Here is a 20,839-nt window from a genome sequence, read left to right on the forward strand (position 1 = left end):
TAAAAAATGCATATGCAAAGTAAATACAAAGAAATGATAAATATGCATGTAATTTCTATAGATGCATTTGTGAGGGAAAGGGCTTCTAAATTTTAGCCACTCATGCTTATGTCCACAGTGAACTTTACTTTTCACTACATGTTAATAAAAATAATATCCTCAGTTTTTGAACCTAGTAATACAGAATAAATGTTCTAATTTTTTTAAAGATCAAGTTTAAAAGTGATATTGAGAAGAAACATTGAAACTGGACATTTTACTTTATGATATTTAACTCCAGGCAAAAGTGATGACTGCTTTTCTCAGATTATGATGTTTTCCCTAGCTCTCTATTTATATTTTAAGAACATTTCTTTTTATTTTCCATATTTGCTGTTGTTGTTTTTCAGTGGCTAAGTCGTGTCCAACTCTTTGTGACCCCATAGACTACAACATGCCAGGCTCCTCTGTCCTCCACTATCTTCTAGAGTTTGCTCAAATTCATGTCCACGGAGTTGGTGATGTATCTAACCATCTCATCCTCTGCTTCCACCTTCTCCTCTTGCTCTTGATCTTTCCCAGCATCAAGGTCTTTTCCAATGAGTTGGCTCTTCGTATCAGGTGGCCAAAATATTGGAGCTCCAGGTTCAGGGACAGTTTTTCCAATGAGTATTCAGGGTTGATTTCCTTTAGGATTGATTGATTGGATCTCCTTGCTGTCCCAGGGACTCTCAAAAATCTTCTCCAGTACCACAATTAAAAAGCATCAGTTCTTTGCCACTCCTCCTTCTTTATGGTCTAACTCTCATATTCATACATAGCTACTGCAAAAACCATAGCTTTGACTGCATGGATCTTTGTCAGCAAAGATCTGCTTTTTAATATGCTGTCTTGGTTTGTCATAATTTTCCTTCCAAAGGAGTTTGCATCTTTTTTAGAGCCCAAGAAATTAAGATCTGTCACTGTTTCTACTTCCCCCCTTCTATTTGCTATGAAGTGATAGGATCAGATCTAAGAGTATGAAATTTAATGTCCTAATATTTATCTACTTTCTCCAAGTTTCATTTTTCTTATACCAGTAATGTCTGCATACATAATAGTTTTCTACTTACTCTTCTTAAGAATGCATGAGTCTAAAGGAAAAGGTAAACTTTTTTTGAAATTGCTTGTTTGCCTTTAATTCCTGAGAATGGGGCTGTCTTCTTCCTCCTGTGATAGAAATAATGTAAGAGTCACTTCCTCAAAATTCTTGGTGTCATCATAGCTCATCTACCTAAGAAAGCAGGGCTTAGGTGGAAGATCTCTCTTCCTCCCTCTCTGAAGGCAGATTACACTGACAGGCATTGCCAGAATGGGTTTTTCCTCACTTCCCTATTCAGAAATGGAGAAATCCCTCATCTGAATATTAATATCCTCATATACCTCAGTCACCTTTGATGAGGAAAAAAGATGGTAACAGTGAAGAAATATTGTTGGATAAAGAAATATTAACAAGAAATACAAAAAATTACTGGCATTGGGAAATAAAATATACAAAAGTGAGCTTAAATAATTTAGACTTCTTTCCTTAGATGTCTTCAAAAGAAAAAAAAAATCCACTCATTTGACATAATTCAAAGTGTCTTGGTGGCAAAACCTGGAGCTTATTCTTCTTCAGAAACCAATTGTCTGTTAAGGTCTCAAGGACATTAGTTTTTTGGGTTTTTTTTTACTTCAATATGAATTGTACCACCTAGAATTGTAAAGTGCATAACACTCAAAACTTTACTTGCTAGTGATATAGACTAGCACTGATCTTGACCCTTAGAATGAACTTGGTAGATATTCTGATGAATTAAAGGCTTTTAGATTTATGTCAATACTCATAAACTTATGTAATATATTAAAAGTTTTTAGTCCTAGATATAGGAACTAGATTAATTTTATTTAATCAATTGTGCTTGGTAAATGCCAGCATGTTATTAATCTCACAATTGCTTTCTTTAATCCTTACTTTGACCCAAAATCTGGTAATTACCCTTAAGTGAGAACATAGTAGAGTGATGAGATCATGAAATTCAATATCTACAAGATAAATTTAAGTTCAAATACAGATTTTCTCACTTGTTGCTTGTTGGGTACAATTATTAAAGCCAAAATGAACATTAAATTTTCAACTGACACCAGTCAAATATATACTCTTCTTCCTCATAAAAGACAGCTTCATTTGGTTAGGCAAGGATTTGGGGTTTATGGATATGAACATGCATTTTTTTTTTCTTCCTTCTTATTGTTAATAAAAATGAGTTTTCAGAACAATACATAGTGAATGTATTATACATAGTGTTATAATCATGAGTGCTACAGGAGTGCTAACTATCTTTGCTGCCAAAGGGAAAAGTCCTGTTTGACACTGTGGTTTCTGTTTATAATCCAGACTTTATCTTGACCCTGGAGAAGGAAATAATAAAGCCTACTACTTGATGTCCAGTTTTTTTCTTCCATTTGTACAAACCCACTCCATCCCCAACACACACACCGCACATACACACACACGAAGGGTAAACCTTGTTCACCATAACATTAGAAGGACTTGAGTGGAAGACCTTTCTCCTCTTATCGCAAGGTGGGAAAGAAGCAACTGGAGACACACACGTTGGTTCTGTCTTTTCTTTAGTATACACTTGGGAAAGGTGAGTGAGCAGCTACCTCTACTGCCCATACTTTTTCCTGTGATTTACATTTCTTGAAAAAGAAACAACAAAAGCTCTCTTAGGGAAGTGTGTCTTTTAGCCCAAGTCCTCATAAGCTGCCTCAGCAAAAAGTAAAAATGATATTTTCTATTAACATATAACTTGTACTTTAATATCCCAACATTTATCCCATTATTTCTCCCTCCCCGACCTCTGTGGCTCTGGAGATACACACCTTATACCTGAACCTCACCCATTCTCAGCCTGATAAAGTTTGTTGGTTGGGCAGGAGTACCTATTGAGCATATTATTCGGTATAAGCTTTTAAAAATGAATATTTACTTGTTTGCATCTAAGATTAAATAGTACCTTTGTGCATATCAATGGATCAAAATACTATAAATTTTTATTAAAACATCTTTAGAAATTAAAATTTTATAGCTAAGTTCTTAGAAGAGTTTTGCTTTCTTTTAAATTCTTATCATCTAGATTTTTACTAGAAATTGTTTTTAAATAAATTACTGTTATTTGCTTCTTTAAAATAAGTTATATGGTTAATACTTTTGAGAATGTTTACTTTCATAGCTGGATGAGGCAAACATATATCAAAGAGTAACTAGTCTTTTTTTTTTTTTTTTTTTTTTTTGGCTGGGCCATGTGACTTGCAGGATCTTAATTTCCTGATCAGGGACTGAAACTGGGCCCCCATCAGTGAAAGCCCAGAATCCTAACCACTGAATTTCCAGGGAAATCCCAACAGAGACTAGTCTAAATGTTATTTAATGACTATTTGAAATACAAAACAAATTACTGCTTTTACTTTATTTGCATGAAATAAAATGTATTTTTTCTTTTGCAAGGTATAATAATGATATTTTCATTTTTCTTTAATAAAATTAAGTTGATATTATACACTGTAGTTCCTGAGATTTCTAAAATTTATATTAACTTGAGATGAGTAACATCTTTAAAGTTATTGCATGTTTTTAAAGAAATAAAAATCTGAGTCTAGGATTAAATTTATGTCATGACTATGTGTGCTAGTCACTTAGTTGTGTCAGACTTTTTACGAACCCATAGACTGTAGCCCACCAGACAGTAATTCAGTTGACATAGTTGGCTGAACACACACCCTATGAACATCTCAATGTGCTCATAAAATAATAAAGAACTTTAACCAAGAAATAAATACAAAATGGTGATTCAGACTTCTATAAATATAGGTGGCTCATGCTATTCTTTGAAACATTTTTAACTTTTCCTGAAGAATTGAAAATTTCTCAGACAGATTGAATATAGTGAGTCTATAGGAGATAAAAGTATAGAAAGTATAGAATAATGTATTCCAACTCACACCCTTACTCCACAGTCTTTGCCCAAGATGTAATTAATTCTGATTAGTTTTGTTGTGACTTCATTTTTAAATACCCTTCACTTTCTAGTCTCCACCATTTATAACCAATTATTTAGAGATTTAGGCTTGAAGGTCAGACCTAAAGATACTTTCTAACCTGATCTCAGCCACTTTTCTCTCAGTAAAGACTAAGAAATATTTCTTAATTTGTCCACTGTTGATTTTCTAATTAATGAAATGCTGAGTTTGGTCAAGGGTGAGGTAGGGTTTTAAAGCAGAACAGAATTGCCTAGATTCCAATCCCAGTTCTGTTGGACATTGGGAAAGCTACATATTGTAATACAAATCACCCTACTTTCTGTATGTAAGATTTTGGGGAAATCATTTAATCTCTCTTTTTGCAGTGGGTTTTTCTCTGTCAGTGTGTGTGTGTATATATCCCACTATCTATTACTGCTATATATAATAGTATTCCATTATATATATATATAATGGAATAATATTTAGCCATAAACAAGAATGAAATTTTGCCATTTGAGGCAGCATGGATGTACCTGGAGGGTATTAAGTGAAATAAGTCAGACAGGGACAAACAAATGCTATATTATTTCTCATATGTGGATATAAAGAAAAACAGAAAAAATGAACAAAAATAACAAAAGAGAAACAGAGTTACAGATATAGAGGAGAAACAGGCAGCTGCCAGAGTGTAGAAAGATGGAGAGATGAGAGATAAATTGGTGAGGGGGTTTAAGAGGCATAAACTTCCAGTTTCATGATAAATGAGTAACAGTTTTAAAATGTACAGTGTGGGGAATATAGTCAATAGCTATCTAATATCTTCATATGATGCGCATCATAACTAGACCTATCATGGTGATAATTTTACATCTAAAGAAATACTGACACCATGCTGTCTAGCAGGAATTTACACAAGTTTAGGTCAACTCTACTTAGAAAACAAAGTCATAGAAAAAAGAGCTCGGTTCTGTGGTTACCAGAAGTGGATGAGGGTGAAGGTGGATTTGGATGAAGGCATTTAAATATTACAAATTTCTGCTTAGAAGATAAATAAGTACTTGAGACGTAAGGTACAATGTGCTAAATATAATTAACACTATGTCATATATGAAAACTGTTAAAAGTAAATCCTAAGAGTTCTCATCACAAGGAAAATATTTTTTCTATTTTTAAAAATTGCATCTATATAAAATGATAGATGTTTACTAAATCTATTGTGATAGTCATTTCATGATGTATGTAAGTCAAATAAGTAAGCTGTATGTTTTATTATACAGTGATAGTTGTCAATTGTATCTCAATAAAATTTGAAGGGAAAAACTCATTATTAAATAAAGGAAGGAAGAAAGTAAAGGACATTGAAAATTTGGAATGATGACTGCTTTATTTCAATGATATGCATTGGAAAAGCAAATGTCAGTTATTAGTATTATAAAGCAAATCTGATTGCTTTCTAAATGTAAGATTTTAGGGAAATCATTTGAATTATTAGTAATGGATTTTCTCTGTTTGTAAAATGCTTATAATTATCAAGAATACCTGTAATGTGAAGAAATGTGAGGGATACTTCACAAAAGTAAATCAAAACAGGAAATAAAGATGGATTAAACAATTTTTGAAAACTCAGTTTATAGCATCCACTGTGAATTCCTTTATTATTAACTGTCTTCTATGCTCATGTACCATAGTCAAGAAAAACAAAAGCAAAATCCAAAAGTAGTTATTATTTATTCTGACTTGAAGACATAAGACACAGGCAGTTTTTTGTCCTCATTAATTAAAAAGACATGTGTTCTACAAAGAATACATTTTCTTGGTAACACACTTCTGCAATATAAAGGATAATCTTCCTTACCTTTCAGGGGGAACAAACATGGGGTTTTGTGCTGGTTTATTACCAGTGATATATTAAGAACAAAGTCACAAGTTATGGCCCAATAACAAATATAGGTTTTTCAGCCAAATAGTATGCTGACATTTTACATCTTTAAATGCAGAGTTTCAATTAATAATTAAATAAATTCTAGATTTTATTAAATCATATACAGTAAAGCATATAAATTTGCTCATTAATTGGTTGTGAAATTTCTTTATTGCTCTGAAACACAAGAATAGCTTTTTTATCCCAAACTATTGCTTTCTCTATATTGGAAGAATACTTTTTCTATTTGCATATGTAATCTAAGTAGTTTAAAATAGTTAAACAAATCAAAGACAAGAAAAAATGCAATGGACATAGTTATATTATTAAGGTAAATAGGGAACCAGTCTAAATTATTTTTGAAATTTCATACATAAAATATGTTATTTTAAAATCTGGTGCAAAACAGCACTTTTGAAACAGGTAAGGATTTGATTCCACAAAGGAGAATACCTTGGGAACCCAAGAGATATGTGTCTATTGTGTGGAAAGTTATAGGTAATTGAAAACAACAGACAAATAACTTTCCTTTGCCCAGGAAAGAAGGAAAAGATTTACCACTTCTGGCATAGAAGGCAGTCTCAATTCTATGGTATGAATATAGTCCTTTTCTTTTTGGAACAATCTGAGTATAAATTTTACTTTTTTTTTTAACACAATCTCTTTAATCAGCTTACATTAAATAACCTTCCTGATAAGAGATTAATAGATAGATCATTCAGTCATTACTTCTTATATAATTGAATAATATGGGGCCATTATTAAAGGATTGCTGGAATGTTAAAGGATGTTATTTTCCTCTATTTGTTGTTCTACAATCAATAACTGAAAAGGGTTCCCTGGTGGCTCAGATGTTAAAGAGTATGCCTGCAGTGCGGGAGATGCCAGGTTTGATCCCTGGGTCGGGAAAATCCCCTGGAGAAGAATATGGCAACCCACTCCAGTATTCTTGCCTGGAAAATCCCATGGATGGAGGAGCCTGACAGGCTACAGTCCATGGGGTCGCAAAGAGTGGGACACGACTGAGAGACTTCACTTTCTTTCACTAACTATTAAGGTAAAAATATTCCTTCAGTTAAGGTTATAACAGAAGTCTGAGCAAATTTCTATTTTTTTCATACTTGTCTGTATCACAAGATAGCTCAAAGGGTAAAGAATCTGCCTGCAATGGACACAAGGGCTTGATCCCTGGGGTTGGGAAGATACCCTGGAGAAAGACATGCAACCCACTCCAGTATTCTTGCCTGGAGAATCCTATGGACAGAGGAGCCTGGCGGGCTACAGTTCATAGGGTCACAAAGAGCCAGACATGACTGAGCAACTAAGCACTTTACTCTTTTAAGAGGAGGGCATATTTTAGCTCTGTATCACCAGAGTACTCAGGTATGAGTCAGGAGGCAGATGAAGAAAAGAGGCCTGATGGAAAGGTGATTCATTATACCTGGGCATCTTAACAGAGTGATTCAAATCTGACTTAATATTGTGAACGAATTATGAAGAAACAGAGAAATTCTGGGAAGACAAAAGAATTAAGTGGCACATTCAATTTTTTGAAAATTGAGGTATAATTGACATATAACAATACATTAGTTTCAGATGCATACTATAAGGATTCTATATGTAAATATTGTGAAATGATAACCTTAATAAATCTAGTCAACATCCATCACCACATGGTTACACTTCTTTTGTTATAAGAAAGTCTAAGATCTCTCTAATCAACTTTCAAGTATACAACATAGTATTTTAAGCTATAGACAACAATTATTTTGTTTTTTACTCTGTGCACTGCAATGGATTCCAGTTTGCAGACAATAGGGTGCCTTGTACATAATTAATTGTATAAAGACAAGGCCTTTAAATAGGAACAAATTTTACTTTCTAAGGAGACAAAAAAATTCTTTAAATACACCAAGGTTTTCCCATCATCTCATGGAAAACTACTTAACTGAATGTAGAACTTTAAAAATGTTAAACTTTCCTTTCTCTTTAAAGATAGCTTTTCAATATTTTTACTTTCTATGACAAAAAGCTACCATCAATTGTGATTTCAAAGACATTTGATGTTAATAATGAGTGAGAAAATAAAGGCTTTCTGAAATATAAATCAAAAGTGAACTAACAAGAGGGCATTTTGAAAATACTTTATAGTTATAAGATTGTAATAGTGAAAATAATGTAAATGTATCATTTAGGGGAATCATATCAACACTCTTAAAAACATGGGAAACATGATTTGGGTTAACTAATTTAAAATTTTTCCAAAGACTTTTGATGGCTTTTGAACTTCTTTGTTAAGACCCATAAAAATACAACTTAAATGACACCTCATATTTCATGACGATACAAATTTATTACCAAATTCCAGCAAAACGCTTTTCCTAAATAATCACTGTTGTTCAGTCGCTCAGTCGTGTCTGACTCTGAGAGCCCATGGACCGCAGCATACCAGGCTTCCCTGTCCTAAATGTTAGATAAGATGGAAAGCTGAGTACATGACTTGGTAAGCACAGGAAAAAATTTACTTTTTTTTTTTACATTTCAACATATGTTTTTAATCTTTACAATAACTGAAGCAAAGTATTTAAATAATCTAAATTTAGAACCATATTTTCAAATCAAAATGTTGCATTGATATATATACAATATCATGTGTAAAACTGATAGTTAGTGGGAAGTGTCTATATAACAGAGGGAGCCCAGCCTGGCTCTCTTTGATGACTTAGAAAGGTGGGATGGGAGTGGGGAGGAAGGGAGACTCAAGAGGGAGAAAACATATATATAATTATGACTGACTCACACTGTTGTACAGCAGAAACCAATACAACCTTATAAAGCAATTTTCCACCAATTAAAAAAATTTTTAAAAGAAATACAAAAATATTTTTAAAAATCATAAAGCCATTTCAATCACATTGTCCCTCATTCTAAATTATTCTAAAACTATTTTAGTAACAGTAAATGTACTTTGTATAATTGGTAAATAATACATTCTGGATTATTTATTTCATATTTATCTTTTTAATTAATATATATGTTCATTTCACAGCATACATAATGTATTTATACAAAAATATATGATTTACAAAGAAATAGATTTGTATATATTATTGGAGTATGCCTAAAGCATGTTATCGTCATGGTGGTTGTTCAGAAAGACTTGGAGACTGCCAAATTAAATATCAGATATTCAGAAAGAACGAAATTTGAGAGCATCTGTTATTTCCACATCAGAGAAGATTTTCAGTTATGTTTGTAATTGTATTCTTATTTAAATTCTCTGATAGTCATGAGGCATGAATCACATGCAACAGCAGAAATTGGAGAGCATGAAGGAAGGTGAATATAGGATAAGTTCATGAGAGAATATGAGGATAAGAGTGAATAACTGAGACTTAAAAGATTAAATAACCAGAAATTAAGCTATCCCCTCTAAGTGCTTTTAGGGCATATTTGGCATGTATGGTTGGCTGCATAATTACTCTCTCTGAAGTTTAGTTTAGTTTAATCGCTCAGTTGTGTCCAACTCTTAGCTACCCCATGGACTGCAGCCCACCAGGCTCCTCCGTCCATGGGATTTTCCAGGCAAGAGTACTGGAGTGGGTTGCCACTGACTAGCAAAATTGTGAAAAATAATACCTATTTTAAAGAACTGAATGAAGATCAATTGAAGTGAAGTCATGTAAATTGTATAGCATAGTACTTGGTGCAGAGTAAGTTCTCAATAAACATTAGCTATTAGTATTGTGGCTAGTTTTTGTTTTCTTACCCTTGCAAGACATTTGGTCTTGTCTAAAACATCTATTAGACATCGACATCTGGTTCATGCTAAAAGATCCTTTAAATTTGGACATATTTGGTCCTTTCCAAAACGTCCATGAACCATGCTAAAAATTACTTTATATTTGGTAGTGGTGGTTTAGTTACTAAATAATGTCCAACACTTGTGACCCCATGGACTATAGCCCACCAGGGACCTCTGTTCATTAGATTTCCCAGGCAAGAATACTGGAGTAGGTTGTTGTTTCCTTCTCCAGGGGATCTTCCGAACTGAGAGATAGAACCCAGGTCTCCTGCATTACAGATGGATTCTTTACCAACTGAGCCAACTTTATATTTGGTCATATTCAAAATCATTTGGCATAGATCAAAAGTGCCTGTGGATCTTCTGAACAGGACCAAGTGTCTTATGAACATTTTGAGCAGGACCAAATGTTTGTTAACTTTTCTTACAATTAGTTATCTGTACTTTCTTTTTATTCCAAGCCTGGATTAAAGTTTTTTGAATTCTTTGTTACATCTAAGTTACTTTATTTATACATATATATGTTATTTATACATGTTTAGTCACTCAGTTGAGTCCGACTCTTTGTGACCCCATGATCTATAGCCCACCAGCCTTCTCTGTCCTTGGGAATTCTCCAGGCAAGAATACTCGAGTGGGTTGCCATGCCCTCCTCTAAGGGACCTTCCCAACCCAGGGATCAAACCCAGGTCTTTCCCGCAGGTGAATTCTTTACCATCTAAGCCACCAGGGAAGCCCTATTTATACACAGGAAGTAGTTAATACATATTAATGAACTTGATACTATGATGACTCACTATTGATATTTATCTCTGATAGTAAATAATGAATTATTATTATTACATACTTTGGTAATATATATTTGCTAGTTACTTGGTACTGTTTTAGATTATTAATGTATAAACTATAAGAGTAGAAGACCATGATTAATAAACTATTCAAAATTGAATCTACAGTAGACACTCTAAGGAAATACACAAAAATGTCATTGATATTTTATTATGCTGATACCATTCTAAGCATACAACAAAGAGAATATAATGCCTTCCTAAGAGGATATTTTGGGTCTAATCCATCTATCTTGAAGATTTCGTTAAATATCTTCCTTACCAGTCCAACAATGCAGGCCTTAAATTTAAAAAATAAAGTAAAATTATAAATTTTTAGACTTAATTTTATTACTTAGTCTTTAAGAATAATAAAGCATAATAAAAACATTGTAGAAGGTAGTTAAAATAATAAAATAATGTTGATCCTTCATATGAAAACTCTGAAATTCTTTGAATATTCTATTATAAAACACTATAGATAGTATATTCAAAAGCAGAGACATTACTTTGCCGACTAAGGTCCATCTAGTCAAGGCTATGGTTTTTCCTGTGGTCATGTATGGATTTGAGAGTTGGACTGTGAAGAAGGCTGAGCACCCAAGAATTGATGCTTTTGAACTGTGGTGTTGGAGAAGACTCTTGAGAGTCCCTTGGACTGCAAGGAGATCCAACCAGTCCATTCTGAAGGAGATCAACCCTGGGATTTCTTTGGAAGGAATGATGCTAAAGCTGAAACTCCAGTACTTTGGCCACCTCATGCGAAGAGTTGACTCATTGGAAAAGACTCTGATGCTGGGAGAGATTGGGGGCAGGAGAAGGGGACGACAGAGGATGAGATGGCTGGATGGCATCACTGATTCGATGGCCATGAGTCTGAGTGAACTCTGGGAGTTGGTGATGGACAGGGAGGCCTGGCGTGCTGCAATTCATGGGGTCACAAAGAGTCAGACACAACTGAGTGACTGAACCAAACTGAACTGATATTCAATGTAATCAAATCTATTTCATTATTATTGTATTGTTCTTTCAGTCTTCCCGATACTAACCACATCTAAAACCTTAAAGGAAGAAATAGGAAGTAGTATTTATAATGCATATCTGATTTAAAAAAATGCCATTTTCATAGGACAATTGAGAAGACACATTTGGTAGCCCAGTTTTAGAGAAAAAATGAAGAGAATATGCCAAAACAACTGTCAATCTGGCCTAGGACTTCTTAACCTTGACATTTTATTTATGTATATCTCCACTGTTGATATTTCAAGTCGGCCAGTTCTTTGCTGGGGAGGATGTGGGGGTTGTCCTGTGCATTGTGGGAGGTTTAAGCACCATCCTTAGCCCCTATACATTGGAAGCCAACAGCGAACCCCTAGTCATGATCACCAGCAATGACTTCAAATGTTGTCAAACATCACCTGGGAGGCAAAATCATACCTGGCCAAGATCCAGATATTCCCAGCAAGGCTTATCCATTGCACAGTTCCTAACCTCCTAAAAATATCTCTAGAATGTACTGATGCATTATAATTACAATTTCCTTTAATAGTCCCTTTTTAGGTTCTCAAAACTGTCTTAGATTATATTAATATTTACTCTCTTTTTCACTTTAAAAAGATTTTACACCTATGTCCATTGTAATGTGTTGTGTGATTCCTCTTTGCCTCATTAACTTTGGGCTTGGATTTTTTGTATGCTTTGGTCAATGGAATTTGAATATATGTGGTATATAGCGCATCTGAACAGAAACTTTAAAGGGCCTGGTAAGTTTCCGACATCTTTCTTGATCTTTCTCTCTTTTGTGAGGGCATAGCTCACAAAAGGGCAGCTCTTTCAGTCTGGGTTTCAGAAAGAGAAGACACAAGAGGCAGAGCCCGTGAGAGTCAAACAAAACTAATCAGAGTCAAAAAGAAATGAATAAAACTGCTGCAGCCACAGTTGGCCAGCACACACCAATATTAAACAAAAAACAAATCCCTAAGCTACTGAGATTCTTGGGGTTGTTTGTTTTAGAAAGATGACTAATGCATACACAACTAACAGAATTTATCAATCAATCTCATCATAAGGACAAAGACATACATACACATTTTGTTCAGTCACTTAGTCGGGTCCAACTTTTTGCGACCCCATGGACTATAGCATGCCAGGCTTCCTTGTCCTTCACTCTCTTCCAGATTTTGCTCAAATTCATGTCCATTGAGTTGGTAATGCCACCCAACCATACACACACACACACACACACACAATTCAACTCAAATATATTCAGTAAAGGAATATTTTGTGCAAAATGTTGACTACACATTGAGTTCAATAATTGAGTATGCAATGATTTATCATAATCATAGAAACAATCTCAAGAAATTGGATTTTCTTTCATGGCAACCCACTCCAGTACTCTTGTCTTGAAAATCCCACAGATGGAGGAGCCTGGTAGGCTACAGTCCATGGGGTCGCAAAGAGTCAGACATGACTGAGAGACTTCATTTTCACTTTTCACTAATTTAGTATTCTCAACATCATTTAAGCTAGTTACTAGCCACAGCAAAAATTTTAGGGAATATGAAAACTATCTAGATAATTCAGACAAATAACACTTATTCTTCTGATACATCATTGAGTGCCAAAATCCATACTTATCAACACATAGACTCTTAAGTAAATATTTTTATTAGAAAGCCTGTCTTATATGTTAGACTTACAGTAATAATAAATATTGTTGCCATGAATTATTTCCTTTAACAATTTTTTTCATAAAATTTTCTCCCCAACATACCTAATCTCTTCCCATTTACTTTGATACTATTCTTATCTGCTCACAAACAATGTCCATAATATTACTATCAATCGTATAGAAGCTAATATATAATGTATATAAAGCTACCTTTTCTCATGAAGGGAGACACAGAATGATCCATACTAGATTTTGGCATAATGATATAATTTGCACTAGGATTTTGCTTCATCATATCAAAGGAGCTATGATAGAGGATTTTATCCACAGTTTCTTCTGGAAGGTCTAACTAGAAATTTTAATAACTTCCAAATTTCACACTTTGGATCCTAAAAAATGTTATAAAGAAACAAGATTATTTCAGGTAGATTTAGTCATGAAGTAGGCAGTGCATTTTATAAGGATCCAAACATGTCAGTGTGGCAGAGGAAATATTTTTATAGTTTTATATGGCCTTTTCACTTTTCTTTCCCAAGTGTATAATCCTATTCTTGATTATACCAGGCAACCATCTGCTAAAAGGAAGAGGTAAGATTTGTTTCAAAAAATGGAAAAAAAAAGGTCAATATTCAATTTTTTACTTTCAAAAGTAGAATTATCTTGTAGAATAATAGATGGTGATAAAACAGACTTGGGTCTCCTGCATTGCAGGTGGATTCTTTACAGACTGAGCCAGCAGGGAAGCCCTATGATACTATCAGTTCAGTCACTCAGTCGTGTCCGACTCTTTGTGACCCCATGAATCGCAGCATGCCAGGCCTCCCTGTCCATCACCAACTCCCGGAGTTCACTCAGACTCACGTCCATCGAGTCAGTGATGCCATCCAGCCATCTCATGGCAAGGTATAATTAAGATAAGATATAATTATGATAAAAGGAAATTTTCAAAACCCCTTTATCTTCTTTTTATAGCATATCTAATATTAAGAATAGATTTTCCACCAAGCATTTAAAGAAGAATTAATATGAATATTTTTCAAACTCTTCCAAAAAGTAGAATCTAAGAGAATAATTCCAAACTCATTTTATGAAGCCTGCCTTATACTGACAACAAAGCTAGACAAGGAGAGTATCAGAAATGAAAATTACAAGTCAATATTTCTGGTGAACATCAGTGCAAAGATCCTGAACAAAATACTGGCAAACTAAATTCAACAGCACATTAAAAGGATCATATGCTATAATCAAGTGAAATTTATTCTGGGGATGCATAAATGTTTCAACATATGCAAATCAATCAAGGTGGTACATCACATTAACAACATCAAGAATATAATCACATGATCATCTCAATAGATGCAGAGTAAATCATTCGACAAAATTTAACACCGATTTTTGATTAAGAACTCTCAACAAAGGGAATAGAGAAGGAACATACATCAGTAAAATTAAGGCCACATATAAGTCCAGAGCTAATATACTCAACGGTGAAAAGCTGAAAGTTTTCTGAGGCTAGGAATAATGGTTAACCATAGTCAATAGTACTCCATTATAATTTTAAAGTTACAGAGAGAGTATATCTAAAAATTCTCATCACAAGAAAAAATATATATAACTCTGTGTGGTAATGGATGTCAATTAGACTTATTGTGGTGGTTATTTTATACTGTAGACAGATATTGAATCATTCTGTTGTACACCTGAAACTAATATTATATGTCAATTATATCTTGATAAAATAATGAATAGATATACCTCTCAGAGAAATCTCTTATAGTAGAAAAAAGATATTCTTTCTACCTCTCACACTTAAATAGATACTTTGATAGTCTGAGTATATGAGGACAGTAAAATAAAAACCTGTGCACTTTCCAGCCCAGGGAGTGGTAGGGAAGAGAAAGAGACAATAATGAAGAGGAGAGATCCATTTAATGTATTCCTTGTGACTTTCCTTCTCTGTGCATCAGGACTGGACCTAGACCAGCGTGTTAGATGTAGTGAAAGAATTGCATTCAGATCTAATAGCTTGGGCCCTGCTATCCACTGGGGAAGTGTTCTTGACGCTCTAAACCAGACTGGAACAGAGAGCCATAATCCTAGTGAACTGGGGAGATCAGCCAGAAAGGCAATCTGAGCTTTCGCTTTCCTACGACATACATCTCAATTCATGGAAACAGAACCAGAGCGTTTCTGTGGTGGCTCTAATAGAATCTATTTCTTATAACTGCAGAACTTAACATGGTAGCAATATGATACACACCCTAATTCTTGAAGTGGAAGAATTACTATGAAAGTTGAATCCCCAGTTGTGACTAGTCTATCATGTGAAAGGTACATGGAGGGGTGAGGGAAAGGCCTGGAATGGTAATATTTGGGGTGGATCTCGTGACGGAGACACTGGAACCCTTGATTAATTTTGAGCTTTTTCTGACAGAAGATTTAGATTCTCCTCCCATATTTGAGAAGATTCAAATTCCTTGGAATAGGAAATGGCAACCCATTCCAGTATTCTTGCCTGGGACATCCCCTGGATGGAGTAACATAGCAGGCTTCAGTCCATGGGGTCGCAAAGAGTCAAACACGACTTAGCGACTAACCAACAAAAACAAAACTTCCTTAGCTCAATGACCTTATTATGACCTAATGTGGGAACTTCTCTTTCAAGATAGTGCTTATCCTTTTCAATCTCTATTTGTTGCTTCTTGTCCCATAATTAGCATAATATATCACCCCATAATCCAGAGTGGCAAGTGCAAAGTGGTTTGAACAGGATCCATGGGAAGCTGAGAATTTGACTAGAAAATCTGCCAGAAAGGGTTTCCTTAGGTGGGTAAGGTAGTTTCTTTAGGGGCTGTGTGTGGAATAGATTTCCCAAATAAGAGATGAATGAGTCATAGTCATACAAAGGAATTTAGGTGTGGACAGTTTCTCTGAGAGATATTCAGTTTAAGAGATGAGAAATATTTTTTAAATGAATTGCTTAAATAATCAGGACAGGATAAGTTTTCAATCAAATCGTAGAATGAATGATTTTCAATGCTAATGATTAAACTGAAGAATAAAAAATAAAAGTTATATGTTTTAGAGATTACATAATAAAAATTACATTGCTTCCTCAATATCCTTGCCATAATATTATAGGAGACTAAAAAACCATAAGTAAACATATACATAAAATAATTAGAAGTGGTTGATACTATGAAAATAACAATAGCATCAAAAGAGACTTTAGTAGACAAAAGACAAGTTATCTGATCTTGTCAACATGAAAGAGCTTGGTGGAGAGGTAACACCTAAGACATGAAGCATGAGAAGAGGTTAATCTAAAAATAGTAGGAAAAATGTGTCAAGTAAGCTCAATTTTTTGAGAAATGGAAAATGAATGGTATTGGAAGAGTTTGGAGAGACAGACAGGGACTAAATAATGTGCAAATCTGTAAATTTTCTTAATGTTTTATATTCTGGGGCTTCCCTGGTGGCTCATCCAGACTGAAGAATCCACTTGCCAATGCAGGAGACACAGGTTTCATCCCTGGGTCAGGAAGACACTCTGAAGAAGGAAATGGCAACCCACTCCAGTATTCTTGCCTGGAATATTCAATGGACAGAGGTGCTTGATGGGCTAAAGTCCATGGGGTCATAGAGAGTCAGATAAACCTTAGTGACTAAACAACAGCAGCAGAGACAGAAGTCACTGAGAGATTATTAGAAGAGTGTGGACATACTTTGATTTAGATTTTAAGAAGATTATTCTCTCTGAGTGAATAACAGAAGCAAAATTAGTTCAAATATATCAAGACAATTGGCGGACCTAGACTAGGAGACAGTATTAGCAGAAAGGAGTACATTAAGTAAAAGATCAGGTTTCAAGGATGAATTAATAGAACAGTAGATTAGTTATGAGGACTTGCCGGATGGCGCTAGAATTAAACAAAAAAAAAAAAAACAAATCACCTCCCAAAGCAGGAGACTAAGAGACATCAGATGGACCCCTGGTTGGTGAAGATCCCCTGGAGAAGGAAAATTGCAACTCATTTCAGCATCCTTCCTTGCCTGGAGAGTCTCATGGACAGAGGAACTTGGTGGATTCTGGTCCAGTTCAGTTCATTTTAGTCGCTCAGTCATGTCTGACTCTTTGCGACCCCATGGACTGCACCATGCCAGGCTTCCCTGTCCATCACCAGCTCCCAGAGCCTACTCAAACTCATGTCCATTGAGTTGGTGTTGCCATCCAACCATCTCATTCCCTATCGCCCCCTTCTCCTGCCTTCAATCTTTCCCAGCATCTGGGCCTTTTCCAGTGAGTCAGTTCTTTGCATCAGGCGGCCAAAGTATTGGAGTTTCAGCTTCAGTATCAGTCTTTCCAATCAATATTTAAGATTGATTTTCTTTAGGATAGACTGGTTGGATCTCCTTGCTGTGCAAGGGATGCTCAAGAGTCTCTCCAACATGACAGTTCAAAAGCATCAATTCTTTGGCACTCAGCTTTCTTTATAATCCAACTCTCACATCCATACATGACTACTGGAAAAACTATAGCTGTGACTAGATAGAACTTTGTTGGCAAACTAATGTCTCTACTTTTTAATATGCTGTCTAGATTGGTCATAACTTTTCTTCCAAGGAGCAAGAATCTTTTAATTTCATGGCTGCAGTGATTTTGGAGCCCAAGAAAATAGTCTCTCACTGTGTCCATTGTTTCCCTATCTATTTGCCATGCAGTGATGGTACCAGATGCCATGATCTTAGTTTTCTGAATGTTGAGTTTTAAGCCAACATTTCACTCTCTTCTTTCATCAAGAGGCTCTTTAGTTCTTCTTCACTTTCTTCCATAAGTTTCGTATCATCTGCATAACTGAGGTTATTGATATTTCTCCTGGCAATCTTGATTCCAGCTGTGCTTCATCCAGCCTGGCATTTCACATGACATACTCTGCATATAAGTTAAATATACAGCCTTGACGTACTCCTTTTCCTATTTGGAACCAGTCTGTTGTTCCATGTCCAGTTCTAACTTTTGCTTCTTGACCTGCACACAGATTTCTCAGGAAGCAAGTCTGGTGGTCTGATATTCCCATCTCTTTCAGAATTTTCCACAGTTTGTTGTGATCCACACAGTCAAATGTTTGGCATAGTCAATAAAGCAGAAATCGATGTTTTTCTGGAGCCCTGTTGCTTTTTCGATGATCCAGAGGATATTGGCAATTTGATCTCTGGTTCCTCTGCCTTTTCTAAAACCAGCTTGAACATCTGGAAGTTCACAGTTCATGAACTGTTGAAACCTGGCTTGGAGAATTTTGAGCATTACTTTACCGGCATGTGAGATGAGTGAAATTGTGCTGTAGTTTGAGCATTCTTTCACATTGTCTTTCTTTGGGATCAGGATGAAGACTGACCTTTTCCAGTCCTATGGCCACTGCTGAGTTTTCCAAATTTGCTGGCGTATTGAGTGCAGCACTTTCACAGCATCATCTTTCAGGATTTGAAATAGCTCAACTGGAATTCCATCACCTCCACTAGCTTTGTTCATAGTGATGCTTTCTAAGGCCCACTTGACTTCACATTCCAGGATGTCTGGCTCTAGGTGAGTGATCACACTATCGTGATTATCTTGGTTCTGAAGATCTCTTTTGTATAGTTCTTCTGTGTATTCTTGCCATCTCTTCTTAATATCTTCTGCTTCTGTTAGGTCCATACCATTTCTGTTCTTTATTTTGCCCATCTTTGCATGAAATGTTCCCTTGGTATCTCTAATTTTCTTGAAGAGATCTCTAGTCTTTTCCATTCTATTGTTTTCCTCTATTTCTTTGCGTTGATCGCTGAAGAAGGCGAATATGAGAATATCTCTCCTTGCTATTCTTTGGAACCCTCCATTCAAATGGGTATATCTTTCCTTTTCTCCTTTGCCTTTCACTTCTCTTCTTTTCACAGCTATTTGTAAGACCTCCTCAGACAACCATTTTGCCTTTTTTCATTTCTTTTTTGGAGGATGGTCTTGATCACTGCCTCCTGTACAATGTTACGAACTTCCGTCCATAGTTCTTCAGGCACTCTGTCTATCAGATCTATTCCTTTGAATCTGCTTGTCACTTCCACTGTATACTCATAAGGGATTAGATTTCGGCCATACCCGAGTGGTCTAGTCCATCGCAAAGAGTCCAAAAAGACTGAAGTGACTTAGCACGCACAGATTACTCATATTTATAGATCAAAAAGAAAAGAAAGCATGATACAAAGATGAATCTTAGGTTTCCTTAAAAATGAAGAAGTTGTAGCTTGCTCATTCCTCTTTCATGTCTTCATAGAACAGATAAAGTATGCGATAATCTTTTTTCTTCTCCCACCAGCCCTTAACATGGTCATACCAAGAACCAAAAGCCACTAAACTGAGACATGGAAAGATCACATAATTAAAGTATTTACATGAAGTAAAGAATTGTTCAACATTATTCCCAGTCATCATCACACATCAGGATGATTACTTATTAGTAATGAGGGGTGGTAGGATAAGAGAAATATATCAAATAACTCCTATTCCCACCCAACTTACAATCTTGGAAAGGATGAAATACTTCTGTTACATGATGAATTGTGTCCCCTAAAATTCTTAGGTTGAAGTCCTGATCACTAGTACTTTGGACCATAACTGATTTTGGAAACAAACTGAAGAAGTAGTTATTAGGCAAAAAGGAACTAGAAATTGAAGATTTAGAAAATTCTCAGCTTATCCACATTGCAAAAATATCTGAGAAAGCATGCTCTGGAAAAAACACCAAGGATGTGACTGGCAGCATTCATCAAAGAGGTTCAGTGTGTGACTTAAAGATACAATTAGTTATCTCAGTGAAAATACTGCCAGTTTGCACTGAAGGGACAGTGGCAGGATGAAATGTGAGAAGACTGTTAGACTTCTAGGTCTCTACAGGCAAGAAATAGACCAATAGAGAGCATGTGGCTGCAAGCATGCTTCTTTTTTCAAGGATGATCCTAAAGGAGGTTCAGAGGTCATCAGGAAATTACAACAAACATGTACAGTGAGACCATATGAAGACATAGGGAGAAGATGGTCACCTACAAGACAAGAAGAAAAGCCTCAGAAATCAACCCTGAGTACGCCTTTATCTTGGACCTCTAACCTTTAGAACTGAGAAAATAAAAGAGTTGTTTAAGCCATTCAGGCTGTGGTACTTTGCTATGACAAGCCTAGCACAAAAAATACAGCTACAAATAAATAAAACTAAAATTACAAGAGCAAGATGGTAGATACTAAGTAGCACAGAAGGTAAGTGGTATTGAAGTTCATAGGAGAGGGAGAGGGAGAGAAACGGATTGAGAGGTTAAGAATGGGATGTGGAAGAAGCATACATTTACTACCACAGGCATGAATATGATTCCTAAAAGAGGCTCTGTAGAAGAACAAAGATTTGAATATAAAATTTTCACTCAAGGATTTCCAGTTTATATAATAAAAATGAAGGAAATGGTAGAGAAAAGAAAGTCCGAAAGATATGTACAAAATCAAAACAATACAAGGGGAGGGAAGGTCAGAAAGTGCTTATCAGTGGTCACTAAGCAGTAACAAAACA

At 35.3% G+C, this 20,839-nt stretch overlaps 1 pseudogene; it reads right to left on the minus strand.

Moving 5' to 3' along the window:
• Nucleotides 1-1,909: 1,909 nt before the first annotated feature.
• The window catches only part of LOC138081846 (sulfotransferase 1 family member D1-like), a 32,158-nt pseudogene continuing 13,228 nt past the window's right edge, over nucleotides 1,910-20,839 (minus strand).

This window comes from Capricornis sumatraensis, chromosome 7, assembly GCF_032405125.1.
Source record: "Capricornis sumatraensis isolate serow.1 chromosome 7, serow.2, whole genome shotgun sequence".
NCBI classification, from domain to species: domain Eukaryota; kingdom Metazoa; phylum Chordata; class Mammalia; order Artiodactyla; family Bovidae; genus Capricornis; species Capricornis sumatraensis.